Genomic DNA, 14,220 nt, shown 5'->3' with positions numbered 1-14,220 from the left:
CCCACATATGATTCCCCCATGTGGGCTTGCCATAAGTTCCATAGCTCATCTGTATCATCACCAATACCTCTAACACCTCGAGACTGCGTGGCCTTAGCAGCAGAACTGCTTACATTATACTCTAGACCTGTAGCAGAAGTCCTTCCTGCTCTAGGTCCCACCAAAGCTGGTAGCCATTAGTGTCATCCAGCATATGGGCCACCAGCAGTATTCTCAGGTTTGGAATAGTGGAATATGCTGCCTCCATAACTCAAAGATACTGACCAGGTTAGTTAAGCTTCCTTTTTTGTTGTGCAAAGTGCAACACATGATAATTTGTCTTTTATTTTGGAGTGGATATCCTGGCATGCCTCTGTCCATAGGAACCCTAAATGAGAAGGCTTTGAATCTCTTTCAGTTTATCTCCCATCCTCTAGAACACATATATCTTACCAAGGAGCATGATAGCAACATCTTGCTTATCTTCCCCAATTAATGTAATGGCATCGATGTAGTGAATCAACTAGTAATGTTCTGCAGGATGTTCAAATGGTGCAGAAGGCAGGAGAACTAACATAGCCCTAGAGCAAAAGAAGAAATGTATATTATTACCTATTCCATGTGAATGAGAAGTCCTTCTGATCCTTTTTTCTCTCTGGAAGAGAAAGGATGCATTCACCATATCAATGTCTTTATATCATGAACCTGAGGACATATTGATCTTCTCTACCAAAAATATCACATCTTGGCATGGCCATGCAATTGGGATTATGACTTTGTTGAGTTTGCGGTGGCCTGCTGTCATCTTTCCAAGATTCTTCCAGTTTTGGCAAGGGTCATAATGGTGAATTAAATGGAAATTTGATAGGGACCAACACCCCTGCATCCTCTAGATTCTTAAGGTTGACACTAATTTCCACCATCCCCCTTGGGATGTAACATTGTTTTTGTTTTATTATCTCAGCTGAGTTTGGGGAGCAGTTTTAGAAGCCTCTGCTTGGGTGTAATTATCCTTATCCCATAGACCAAGAACTCAAAGTGGAGCTTGTGCTAATTATTTAGTATGTTATTCTCAATTATACTGTCAGGGACTGAGGAAAATAACTGCTGGATAGATCTGAAGAAATAATGGACCCATCACAAGCCAGATGTTTTTCAGGACTCAATTAATTACCTGACCCCCATGTGCCCTCACTCTAATAGAAGGACCATAATAGGGCTTCAAGCTTCCGGGTATCACTGTCAGTTCAGACTGTGTCCAACAGTTCTTGAAATATTGGCTATTCCCCTTTCTGCAACATATAGTACTGAAGTGACCAGCTCATCCCAGCTTGCTCAGGACTTTTCCCAATTAAAAAAAAAAAAAATGTTCAATGTCCCAAGAAACCCCTGAATTCTGGGAAATCTGTGATTGTTAGCCACTCTAACAGTCACCCAAGTAAACAATTTGGGGGCAATAGTGGGGAAATCATTACTTAGCATATTTTCTGTGCTATTGCAATTTCCTTCCTATTAGGGACTTGGCCTCCTCTTCAGTAGAGGGGTTCTGCGTCTGAAAACAACCTCAGATTCAGAAACTTGGCACTAGATTGTAACTTGTAATTAAGGCAATTGCCCTTGGCCTCCTGGTCATCTGTTCTTCATTTCTTATGATACTGCAAGCTGATTAGGATACCTTTGTTGGATTCCCATCTATTTTGCCCCTAGTGACAAAACAGACATTTAATCTGATTAACCATCTCCAACTATTGTGTCAGGCCTCCTGGCTGCTACTTTGATGCTACCAGTTATTACAATATTTTTATCAACCTGGATTTTGGCAGTTAAGTGCTACCACCTGGCCTTTATTTGGATCCAATCATCCCCATTGGTATAAGTGATCCTAATAGTAGGAGCCTATCCTACCATCAGCCTTGGGTTATAGAAGAGAACCACCACTGAACTCTTAGTGATCCTAGTGCCCCACACCAACACATTATTTATGGCTTTGGTAAATAATGTATTGCCTTCCCATAGAACATAACCATCTGGTAGGGTTCCTAGACTTACAAAGTATATTCATTCCAGCATGCTGGCTTCCATGGGTTTTTTAATCCCCTATTCTATTGTCTACTACGGCATTCTGGCATAGCAACTTCAATTAGCTTTAGCCATTGCTTTTTCTAGGCCTCTCGGAGTCATCTCAGTAGTGAGTATGCACCATCAGCTGGAGTCCTCACCAAACTGTTCAATCCAATATCAGTAGAAAGCTCCTAAGTAAATAAGCTCTCTTGACCAATCTTATTGTCTAGTCCACTTAACTAAGCACTCTTAGAATTCAGACCCACAGGTTCTCCTCCAGCACCTGACAATACACAATGGCTAAATTTTGTTTCTTCTTTAGGTTATTAGGTATAATTAACACCAGTGTATCAATGGCTGAGTTATGCTATGACTTAACCCTAATTATATACACTAACGGCCATAACAGAAGGTAAAGGCAAATCCTGAAAGGCAGGAGGCACATGATATTTCTTGGGGAGAGAACTCTGCTTTGCCTTCAAGCAAGGGGGGGTGGGGCAGGCTAGCCCTCAAGACAAAGGAAGGAAGGGTGGCTCACTTCTGCATTACAGAGTTCAGAAGAGTCTGCAGGTTCAAAATGTTCAGGATCATCCACCCAGATGTTCTCTTTCCAAATGTCAGGATCCCATTTTATCCCAGCCAAGCCCTGATCTTGTCATAACCAACCTGCCTTGATTGGACATTTAATCTTATCTGAAGCTCTACCACTCCATTAACTCCTGGTCTTCAGCTTCTTCTGCCTTCCTGCTGCAGGAGACTGTTTTTGTAAGCTATCAGGAAGGTTACTGCGTTGACTTTCACACTTGGTGATCAATTGCCCACACCTTTCCACGATCTTTTTCTAGGGTATCAATGGGCTTAACAATAGACATTCATTCCCATTATTTTTAAAGTTTGTTTCCCAGTTCTTCTCAGAGGTCTGATACTTTACACAAGCTAATGCATACTCCCCTCCCCCAGTGGTATACATCATAATTCACCAATGGAGAGAGTTTTAATAACTGGACATCCACCTTATGTCCGGATATGTCTGTGTTCCCCTTACCAATGACAGGTTCCTCATCCCCAGCTGGGTTGAAAGTGATCTTACTCCCAACCCTCATCTTATCATCTGTTTTCAGACACCTCCCATTACCAACTGGCATAAGTTATTTCTTCCAAAAACAGATGCTTAAATAGAATTTGATGTACAAGCTATTTATTAAGCATTAACACCTGTGGGAAGGAGGCGCCTGATTCTGTTTTTATTTAAAACGTTGTTTTGTTCATGATCTTTCTTCACCCTAGTCCCTTCCCTGGGGAAAGAAAACCAGATTTGTTGGAGAAAGAAGTAGAACTGTAAAGCCTTGGTCATACTCCTGCGACAATCAATCATGGGATGTTGCCATAGCAGGAAGGGTGTGATCTTGGCCTAGGTAATACTCTGCAGCTGAGGCAGATTCGGGAGATGCTGACAGCTGCAGGCTGTCTTCTAACTGCAATCCCAGCAGCCCAGGCAACAAGTCCTTCCGGGAAGGCCGATTTGTGGGCAGTGCATCTCCTGTTTACTGTAAGTATAGATGGAGAAATTACTGAATTAAAGAAACATTTAGAGGTTGTTGGCAAGGGAAAGGAGGAAAAAGAAGTCTAAAATAATTCTTTTTGTGGTAGATATTACTCATGCTCATCAATATCTGGTTCCTTTCTGGGCCTTTGGGAAACCACACTCCCCAGCCCCATTGTAGTCAGGTAGAGCTCTGTGACTAGCTCAGGACGAATGAAATGTGAGAAAAGCTGAAGTACATCACTGCCAACCAGAGACAGTCTCACCATCCAGTCTCTCTTCCCCAGCTACGGTATTTGGGAAGCCACATATTCCATGTGGTACAGCAACGAAAGAGTGGATCCTCCAGCAGCCTGCGTCCTTGAGGTAAGCACTTAAATGTAAGTTTGGAGCTCAGAAGAGGTCTGGGTTGAGATTTTAAATTTAGGCGTTATAGGCATGTAGACGAAAATTGTAAATTGTGTGACATCTAGTGTGTCAGAATCAGCTATCAGCTAAGGAGTGAATACAGAGTAAACAGAGGGCATTGGACAGAGTTCTAGAGAGCTCCAACATTTAAAACTCAGGAGAAGGGCTTCCCTGGTGGCGCAGTGTTTGAGAGTCCACCTCCCGATGCAGGGGACGCGGGTTCGTGCCCCGGTCTGGGAAGATCCCACATGCCGTGGAGCGGCTGGGCCCGTGAGCCATGGCCGCTGAGCCTGCACATCCGGAGCCTGTGCTCCGCAACGGGAGAGGCCACAGCAGTGAGAGGCCCGCGTACCACAAAAAAAAAAAAAGAAAAAAACTCAGGAGAAGACTGTAGCAAAGGAGGCTGAGAAAGAGTGAGAAATACTTTAATCTGGGATCTAATATAACTATTCTACTATTTTCATAACACTTTTGAAGGCTATATGACATTACTTAATCTCTCCTCCCTTAAAATATAAGGTACTTAGGGGCAAGGGCCTGGTTGTTTTCGCTGTTAACATGCTCAACATACATGCTTGACATACATGGATATTCTATAATATTTGTTGAACTATTGAATTATAAAGAAAAATGGCCAGATAAGAAGTGGAGGGGAAAGTAAAAATATATGGTATTAGAAAACCAAAGAAAGAAAGTGTAGTCAGCTAGCAGGGACTGGTCAATAAGAACAGCACTGAGGGATGCAGTTTTGCTTTAGCCATTAAGAGGGCATTTCTGATCCTGGCTAGGAGACTTTTAGTGGAGTGGTGGGAGCAAAGTCCAGGCTGGGTTGGGGTGAAGACAGAATGGCAGGTGTGGACACAGAACAGGATGTATAGATAACTATCATTATGAATAAAGGGATAAAAGTAACTGGAAGAGGGTGTTTGTTTCAGGGGTTTTTTAAAACTAAGACTCAAACGTTTGAGTCACTGAAGATACAGCTGGTGATAATTGATACTAATGAGGATCTAGAGCACAGGTGCTGGGGTAGCCTATGGTAGGATGCAGGAACGTATCCCCTATAACAGAAGGAAGATGGGGGGCAGGGGGAGGGTATTACAGATGTAGGCAGGTTTGGATATTTGCTGGCAGGAGGTGGTAAAGTTGTAATCTAGGTCAACAGAGAGTGAGTAAAGAATGAAGAGGTTCACAGTCATCGAAAAAGATTAAAGAACCTTTTACTTTCCTCAGAGAAATAGAAAGTGAACTGACTACTGACCCATGACAGAAATTCACGCGATTTTAAAGTCCTTTTAAGTTTGTTGGCTATGAATTTATATAGTTACCAATCCGACTTCCTTGCAAGACTTTTAGCTGCCGAAACAATCTTTGTGCAAGCACAGAGAAGTTGAAGAGTTGGAGTCACTCACAGTTGCAGTTTTGGTAGGCAGTTGGAATTAAAGGAAAATGGACAAGAAAGTTTGGGGCCTCAACAAGGGAGTGATTGAAGAGAGAGACTCAAAATCTAAACTGGATTAGAAGAGAACCCAGAAGAAGACTGACCCATAGGTAAAATAAATGAGCAAATGAATCAGAGGACAAAGATTGGTCAAAAAAGAGTGCTTAGGCAGGCAAGCTGCAAAAATAGGAAGTTTGGATCAGAGAAGGTAATGCCTGAAGAAGAGGTTTCAGAGGTGGGGCAGGTTTGAGTGAGGTCCCAGGTGTGGCCATGGGTTGGGGGAGGTAACAGAGAGAGGGCTGCAGGGGTGAAAACACAAAGGAAACTGAGCAGCAATGGCGATAACTGGGTCAGCCTCTTGGACATTACATCCTTCTTGATAACAGGAGTTAGGGAGGAAAGAAAGTTTGTAAACAAGTTGCCAAAAATCCTCAGTGATGGAATGTCTATAATGTCTACAGATGAGGGGATATAAAGGGAGAGCAAAAAATGGTAAACCCCTCAAAGGAACTGGCTTTTTTTCTTTTCTTTTTCTTTTTTTTTTTTTTTTTGCGGTACGCGGGGCTCTCACTGTTGTGGCCCCTCCCGTTGCGGAGCACAGGCTCCGGACGCGCAGGCTCAGCGGCCATGGCTCACGGGCCCAGCCGCTCCGCGGCATGTGGGATCTTCCCGGACCGGGGCACGAACCCGTGTCCCCTGCATCGGCAGGCGGACTCTCAACCACTGAGCCACCAGGGAAGCCCAGAACTGGCATTTTTATAAGAATGTCTGGAGCTGTGATCTGAAATAAGAGGAAAGAAGATGGGACTTAACTTGAGAAGTGACAGAGAAATGGGAATTTGAGGCAGAGAGAACAGGTCATTTCAATGATTATTAAGAGTTTTAGCCCCTGCTGGGTTGTGGCTAGGTGGAGAGATCCACAGGTGGGTGTGAGCTTTAGCACTGTATGCTCCTGACCCTCAGTCTGTCGGCAGCAAATATGAGGCCCAATTGTGTTGCCAAGTGTTACGGCAGAAAAACAGAGAGAGAGACAGCAGGAGCCTAAGTGAACAGGAGGCTGGTGGTCAGCAGAGCTGAGCAACGGTAAAAAGGTCCAAGAGGGGATCACAGTAGGAGACTTGGGTGAAAGAAGACTGGAGGCCAGCGTCTGGCTCAAACCCTTTTCTGTGGTCTCCTGATTTCCCTTAGCCTTTCGCCAGAGTCACAAAGTTTAAGAGCTGAAAGAATTTTGGGAAATCCTGTTTTCTTTATGAGGAAAATGAAGTTTAAAGGGCTTTAATATTTTACCCAAGTAGCCAAAACTATACCCCAAAAATCCACATTTCCTTGCTCCTAGTTTGACGTTCTCTCTCTCTCAACTTTTTCCTTCTCCCTCTTTCAATCTCTCTCAGCTTTAAATTGAGGGAGTGTTGTATTATCCCATTTTAAACTAATCTTTCTTATTATGGCTAGATAATGTTTTCTGGAGTTTGTAAAGGCAAAATTTTGCTCTTAACAGTGGTGTGTAGTTAACTTTTATAGAGTCAGTTTTATAGTGAATAAATACCTTCATTATCATGATTAGTATACATATATATGCTTGTACATATGGTAATAAATATTTTATTCAAATAAGCCATTATAATGAAATATTCAGTGACATGATTGCAGGAACATTTCAAAAAAGCAATTAGAGGATTCAAAACTGAGGGAAATGCTTTTTTCTAAGTGATGAGTACTGTGAAACAAGTTCTTTTAATGTGCTCTTTAAAGAAGATGACCAATTTCTTTTAAGTTAAAATGTCATTATTATTTGGTGAGTGACTGATCTCCCTGGAGTAGAGGAAGCATTCTCAAATTTGAGTAGAAAACACTGATTCATCTAAAAGACAATTTGGCCTACCACAGAGGTTTAAATCACTGAAAAGGCTCTCGTGTTTAAAAGCTGGATTTCAGTTTCTAAATAAATTATACTGTTTTGCGGCCATCTGCTTCATAATTAAAATACATTTCCAAAATGTATGCTTGTTCAAACATTAAAATCCTCAGAATAAGGACTAGAAGATGTAATACTAAGGATGAAATTGTGCTTCAGATACAACTTTAATTTAGTAGTTATGTACTAGTATATTATTCTTATAGTATAAAGGAGCAAGATAAGAAAGAAAATGTAAATTTTTTAAAGTAGTTGCTTTTATTTGAAAAATGTCAACCATGGACTAGAGGTATGTTTCAATGATATTTCAGTAATATCTGAGTAAAACAATCAAAGTATACTAATAAAAATTCCTCTCTCCAAAAAAAGTACTACTATATGAGTTATAAATTTAGGAGAAACATGTTCAAGCTAGAAGTAATAACATATGTTCCTTTTACACCTTATAAAAACACTAGACTATAAGAGTTAATTTTCCAAAAATTTACATGCCTGTCACTGGTTAATTAAAACAGAAATAATTTACTTATTAGTTTTTTCTCATTATGAATAATTAATAACTTTAAAATGCTAAAATTCTAAATGTTCATTACAGAAGAAAAATAGAATAAGAATCTAATAGTCAAAGTTTTCAAACACAAAATTTCAAAAATCAGTTATTTTGAACAAAAGAAGATTATTAAAATGACTAGATGCTGATTATTTCAATTTGTAGTACTAATTATATAATTACTTTAAAATAAAATAATAAAACCATTATAAATACGACACAGATTTTGAAAATAAAATATGGAAACAGCACTAATTTGTATACTTTTGTTTATAAGAAAACTTTCAAAAAATGTAATTTAAAAACTCGCAGTTCCTGATTTTACTGTACACTGTAGACTGCTAAGGGATCGTGCGTAAAAAAGAAAACAAAAAAAATAATATCATAATTCTCAAATGTAATATTTTTAACCTTTCATTGATTATTTTGGCAATAGGGAGTTTTAAAATGTATTATTTTTTTGAAATATAGTCGATTGATTTACAATATTAGTTTCAGATGTACAACAAAGTGATTCAATATTTTTATAGATTATAAACCTTTTAAAGTTATTATAAAATATTGGCTATGTTCCCTGTGCTATACAATATATCCTTGTAGCTTATTTATTTTATACATAGTAATTTGTACTTCTTAATCCTCTACCCTTATCATGCCTGTCCCCTGCTTTCCTCTCCCCACTGGTAACTACTAGTTTATTCTCTATATCTGTGAGTTTTTTTCTGTTTTGTTATATTCATTCATTTGTTTTGTTTTTTAGATTCCACATATAAGTGATAACATACAGTATTTTTTTTGTCTTTCTCTGTCTGACATATTTCACTAAGTGTAATACCCTCCAGGTATTATGTGGACGGCCACATTGTTGCAAATGGCAAAATTTCATTCTTTTTTATGGCTAAGTTGTATTCTGTTGTGTACATGTGTTATGTGCCATGTGGTATGTGTATCTTTATCCATTTATCTGTTGGACACTGAGGTTGTTTCCATATCTTAGCTTGGCTATTGTAAATAATGCTGCTACGAATATTGAGATGTATGTATCTTTTCAAATTAGTGTTTTCATTTTATTCAGGTGTATATCCAGGAGTGAAATCCAGGAGTGAAACAAAAACAAACCTATTTTTAGGTTTCTGAGGAATATCCGTAATGTTTTCTACACTGGCTGTACCAATTTATATTCCCACCAACAGTGTACTAGGGTTCCCTTTTCTCCACATCCTTGCCAACATTCATTATTTGTGTTCCTCTTGATGATAGCCATTCTGATAAGTGTGAAGTGATATTTCATTGTGGTTTGATTTGAATTTCTCTGATGATTAGCAGTGTTGAGCATTTTTCATGTGCCTTTTAGCCATCTGTATGTCTTCTTTGGAAAAATGTCTAGTCAGGTCTTCTGCCCATTTTTTGATTGTTTGTTTATTTGATATTGAGTTGTGTGAGTTGTTTATATATCAAGGATATTAACACTATATTAGTTATATCATTTGCAAATCTTTTCTCCCATTCAGTAGGTTGTCTTTTCATTTTGTTGAGGGTTCCCTTTGCCATGCAAGCTTTTTTCAAAATTTTTATTGAAATATAGTTGATTTACAATGTTGTATTAGTTTCAAGTGTACAGTAAAGTGATCCAGTTATACAAATATATATTAATATGTACTTTTTTACATTCTCTTTCATTATAGTTTGTTACAAGATATTGAATATAGTTCCCTGTGCTATACAGTAGGTCCTTTGTTGATTATCCATTTTATAGATAGTGTGTATATTTTAATCCCAAACTCCTAATTTAACACCCCATTTTTGTAACCATAAGTTTGTTTTCTATGTCTGTGAGTTCTTCACAACTATATGATTTATAATCTATCATTTTATAATCTGACCTTAAACTACTTGTTCTGCCTACATTCCCATCACTCATTTTCTCAATCAGCCTTTATTCCACTCCTGTTTAACATCTTATTATTTCCAAATATTCATTGTTCATGTTTTAGCATGTGCTACTCTCCAGGGTTTTCACTGCCCCTTTGTTTTGTGTGTATATTTTAATCCCAAACTCCTAATTTAACACTTTCTACCTCCCCTTTGGTAACCACAGTTTGTTTCTGTCTGTGAGTCTATTTCTGTTTCGTAAATAAGTTCATTTGTATCCTTTTTTTAGATTCCACATATAAGTGATATCATATGATATTTGTTTTTCTCTGTCTGGCTTACTTCACTTAGTGTGATAATCTCTAGGTCCATCCGTGTTGCTGCAAATGGCATAATTTCATTCCTTTTTATGGCTGAGTAATATTCCACTGTATATATATACCACATCTCCTTTATCCATTCATCTGTCAATGAACACTTATGTTGCTTCTGTGTCTTGCCTATTGTAAATAGTGTTGCTATGAACATTGGGGTGCATGTATCTTTTCAAATTATGGTTTCCTCCTGATATATGCCCAGGAGTGGGATTGCTAGATCATATGGTAGCTCTATTTTGACTTTTTTAAGGAACATCCATATGGTTCTCCATAGTGGCTGCACCAATGTACATTCCCACCAAGAGTGTAGGGGGGTTCCTTTTTCTCTGCACCCTCTCCAGCACCTACTGTTTGTAGACTTTTTGATGATGGCCATCCTGTCTGGTGTAAGGTGATACCTCATTATAGTTTTTTGTTTTGTTTTAATTTTTATTTATTTTTGTCTGTGTTGGGTCTTCATTGCTGCACGCAGGCTTTCTCTAGTTGCGGCGAGCAAGGGCTACTCTTCATTGCCATGTGCAGGCTTCTCATTGAAGTGGCTTCTCTTGTTGCAGAGCATGGGCTCTAGGCATGCAAGCTTCAGTAGTTGTGGCTCATGGGCTCTAGAGTTCAGGCTCAGTAGTTGTGGCACACAGACCTAGTTGCTCTGCGACACGTGGGATCTTCCCAGACCAGGGATCAAACCCATGTTCCCTGCCTTGGCAGGCAGATTCCTATCCACTGCGCCACCAGGGAAGCCCCTCATTATAGTTTTGATTTGCGTTTCTCTAATAATTAATGATGATGAGCATATTTTCATGTGCTTTTGGCCATCTGTATGTCTTCTTTGGAGAAATGTCTTTTTAGATCTTCTCCCCATTTTTTGACTGGGTTGTTTTTTCTTTTTTATACTGAGCTGTATGAGCTGTTTGCATATTTTGGAGATCAACCCCTTGTTAGTTGCATTGTTTGCAAATATTTTCTCCCATTCTGTAGGGTGTCTTTTTGTTTATGGTTCCCTTTACTGTGCAAAAGCTTTTAAGTTTAATTAGATCCCATTTGTTTATTTTTGCTTTTGTTTCCTTTGCCTCAGGATACAGGTCCAAAAAAAAAAATTGCTGCAATTTATGTCAAAGAGTGTTCTGCCTATGTTTTCTTCTAGGAGTTTTATGGTTTCCGATCTTATGTTTAGGCCTTTAATTCATTTTGAGTTTATTTTTGTATATGATTGAGCAAATATTCTAACTTCATTCTTTTACATGCAGCTTTCCAGTTTTCCCAGCACCACTTGTTGAAGAGACTGTCTTTGCTCCATTGTATATTCTTGACTCCTTTTTCATAGATTAATTCACCATAAGTACCTGGGGTTATTTCTGAGATGTCTTTTCTGTTCCACTGACCTATGTGTCTGTTTTTGTGCCAGTACCATGCTGATTTGGTTACTGTAGCTTTGTAGTATAGTCTGAAGTCAGGAAGCATGATACCTCCAGCTTTGTTCTTTTTTCTCAAGATTGCTTTGGCAATTTGGGGTATTTTGTGGTTTCATATAAATTTTAGAATTGTTTGTTCTATTTCTGTTAAAAATGTCTTGGGTATTTTGATAGGGATTGATTGCATTACATCTATAGATTGCTTTGGGTAGTATGGACATTTTAGCAATATTAATTCTTCAAATCCATAAACACAGGATATCTTTTCATTTCTTTGTATCATCTTCAATTTCCTTCACCAGTGTTTTATAGTTTTCAGAATATAAGCCCTTCACCTCCTTGATTAAGTTTATTACCAGATATTTTATTCTTTTTGATGCAATTTTAAACAGGATTGTTTTCTTGTTTTCTCTTTCTGATATTTCATTATTAGTGTATAGAAAAGCAACACATTTCTGTATATTAATTTTGTATCCTGAAACTTTACTGAGTTCATTTATTAATTCTAATAGTTTTGAGGTGGAGACTTTAGAGTTTTCTATATATAGTATCATGTTATTGGCAAATAGTGACAATTTTACTTCTTCCCTTCCAATTTAGATGCCTTTTATTTCTTTTTCTTTTCTGATTGCTGTGACTGGGACTTCCGATACTATGTTAAATAGAAGTGGTGAGAGTGGTTATCCTTGCTTTTTCCTGATTTAAGAGGAAAAGCTTTCAGCTTTTTACCATTGAGTATGATGTTAGCTGTGAGTTTGCCATACATGGCCTTTATCATGTTGAGATATGTTCCCTCTATACCCACTTTGATGAGAGTTTTTATCATGAATAGATGTTGAATTTTGTCAAAAGCTTTTTCTTCATCTATTGAGGGGATCATGTGATCTTCATCATTCCTTTTGTTAATGCAGTGTATCACATTGATTGATTTAAGTATACTGAACTATCCTTGCATCCCTGAGATAAATCCCGCTTGAATATAGTGTATGATCCTTTTTATATATTGTTGAATTAGGCTTACTAATATTTTGTTGAGGATTTTTTGCATCTAAATTCATCAGAGATATTGGCCTATAATTATTTTTTGTAGTGTCTTTGTCTAGTTTTGGTAACAGGGTAATTGTGGCCTCATAGAATGAATTTGGGAGTCTTCCCTCCTCTTCAGTTGTTTAGAATAGTATGAGAAGGGTAAGTATAAGCTCTTCTTTATATGTTTTGTAGAATTCACCTGTGAATCCATCCAGTCCAGGCCTTTTGTTTACTGGGAAATTTTTTATTACTAATTCAATTTCACTACTAGTGATTGGTCTGTTCATATTATCTGTTTCTTCCTGATTCATTCTTGAAAGGTTGTATATTCTAGAAACTTGTTCATGTCTTCTAGTCTGTCCAGTTTGTTGGCATATAACTGTTTGTTTTATTCTCTTATGATTTTTTGTATCTCTGTGATATAAGTTGTTATTTCTCCTCCTTCATTTCTTATTTTGTTTATTTTGGGCCTCTCTTTTCTTCTTGATGATCCTGGTTAAAGGCTTATCAGTTTTGTTTATCCTTTCAAAAGTCAGCTCTTGGTTTCATTGATCTTTTCTATTGTTGGTTTTTTTTGGGGGGGTACCTATTTTGTTCATTTCCTCTTTAATCTTTATCATTTCCTTCCTTCTGCTGACTTTGGGCTTTGTTTATTCTTTTTCTAATTCCTTTAGATTATATGTTAGGTTGTTTATTTGACATTTTTCTTGTTTCTTGAGAAAGGCCTGTATCATTGTAAACTTCCCTCTTAGAACTGATTTTTTTCACATACCATAGATTTTGGAAAGTTGTGTTTTTATTTTCATTGTCTCAAGTTATTTTTTGATTTCTTTATTAACCCATCAGTTTTTTAGTGGCATATTGTTTAGTCTCAACATGTTTGTGTTTTTCCCACTTATTTTTGTAATTGATTTCTAGTTTCATACCATTGTGGGTTAAAAAAAACGCTTGATATAATTTCTATCCTCTTAAATTTATTGAGACTTGTTTTGTGGCCTAGCATGTGATCTGTCCTGCAGAATGTTCCATGTGCACTTGAAAAGAGTGTGTATTCTGTTGTTTTGGCGTGGGATGTCATGTAGATATCTTTAAGTCCAACTGGTTTAATGTGTCATTTAAGACTACTGTTTCCTTGAATGTAAATTGATGCAGACACTATGGAGAACAATATGGAGGTTCCTTAAAAAAACTAAAAATAGAATTACCATATGATCCAGCAACCCCACTACTGGGCATATATCCAGAGAAAACCATAATTCAAAAAGACACGTGCACTCCAATATTCATTGCAGCACTATTTACAATAGCTAGGTCATGGAAGCCATCTAAATGCCCATTGACAGAGGAATGGATAAAGAAGATGTGGAACATATATACAATGGAATATTACTCAGCCATAAAAAGGAACAAAACTGGGTCATTTGTAGAGACATGGATGGACCTAGAGACTGTCATACAGAGTGAAGTAAGTCAGAAAGAGAAAAATGAATATCATATATTAATGCATATATGTGGAATCTAGAAAAATGGTACAGATGAACTGGTTTGCAAGGCAGAAATAGAGACACAAATGTAGAGAACAAACATATGGACACTAAGGGGGGAAAGCGGGGGGGTGGTGTGGTGGGATGAATTG

Source organism: Stenella coeruleoalba (genome assembly GCF_951394435.1).
Source record: "Stenella coeruleoalba genome assembly, chromosome: 6".
In the NCBI taxonomy this organism is placed as follows: domain Eukaryota; kingdom Metazoa; phylum Chordata; class Mammalia; order Artiodactyla; family Delphinidae; genus Stenella; species Stenella coeruleoalba.
Note: the sequence above shows the minus strand (reverse complement) of the source record.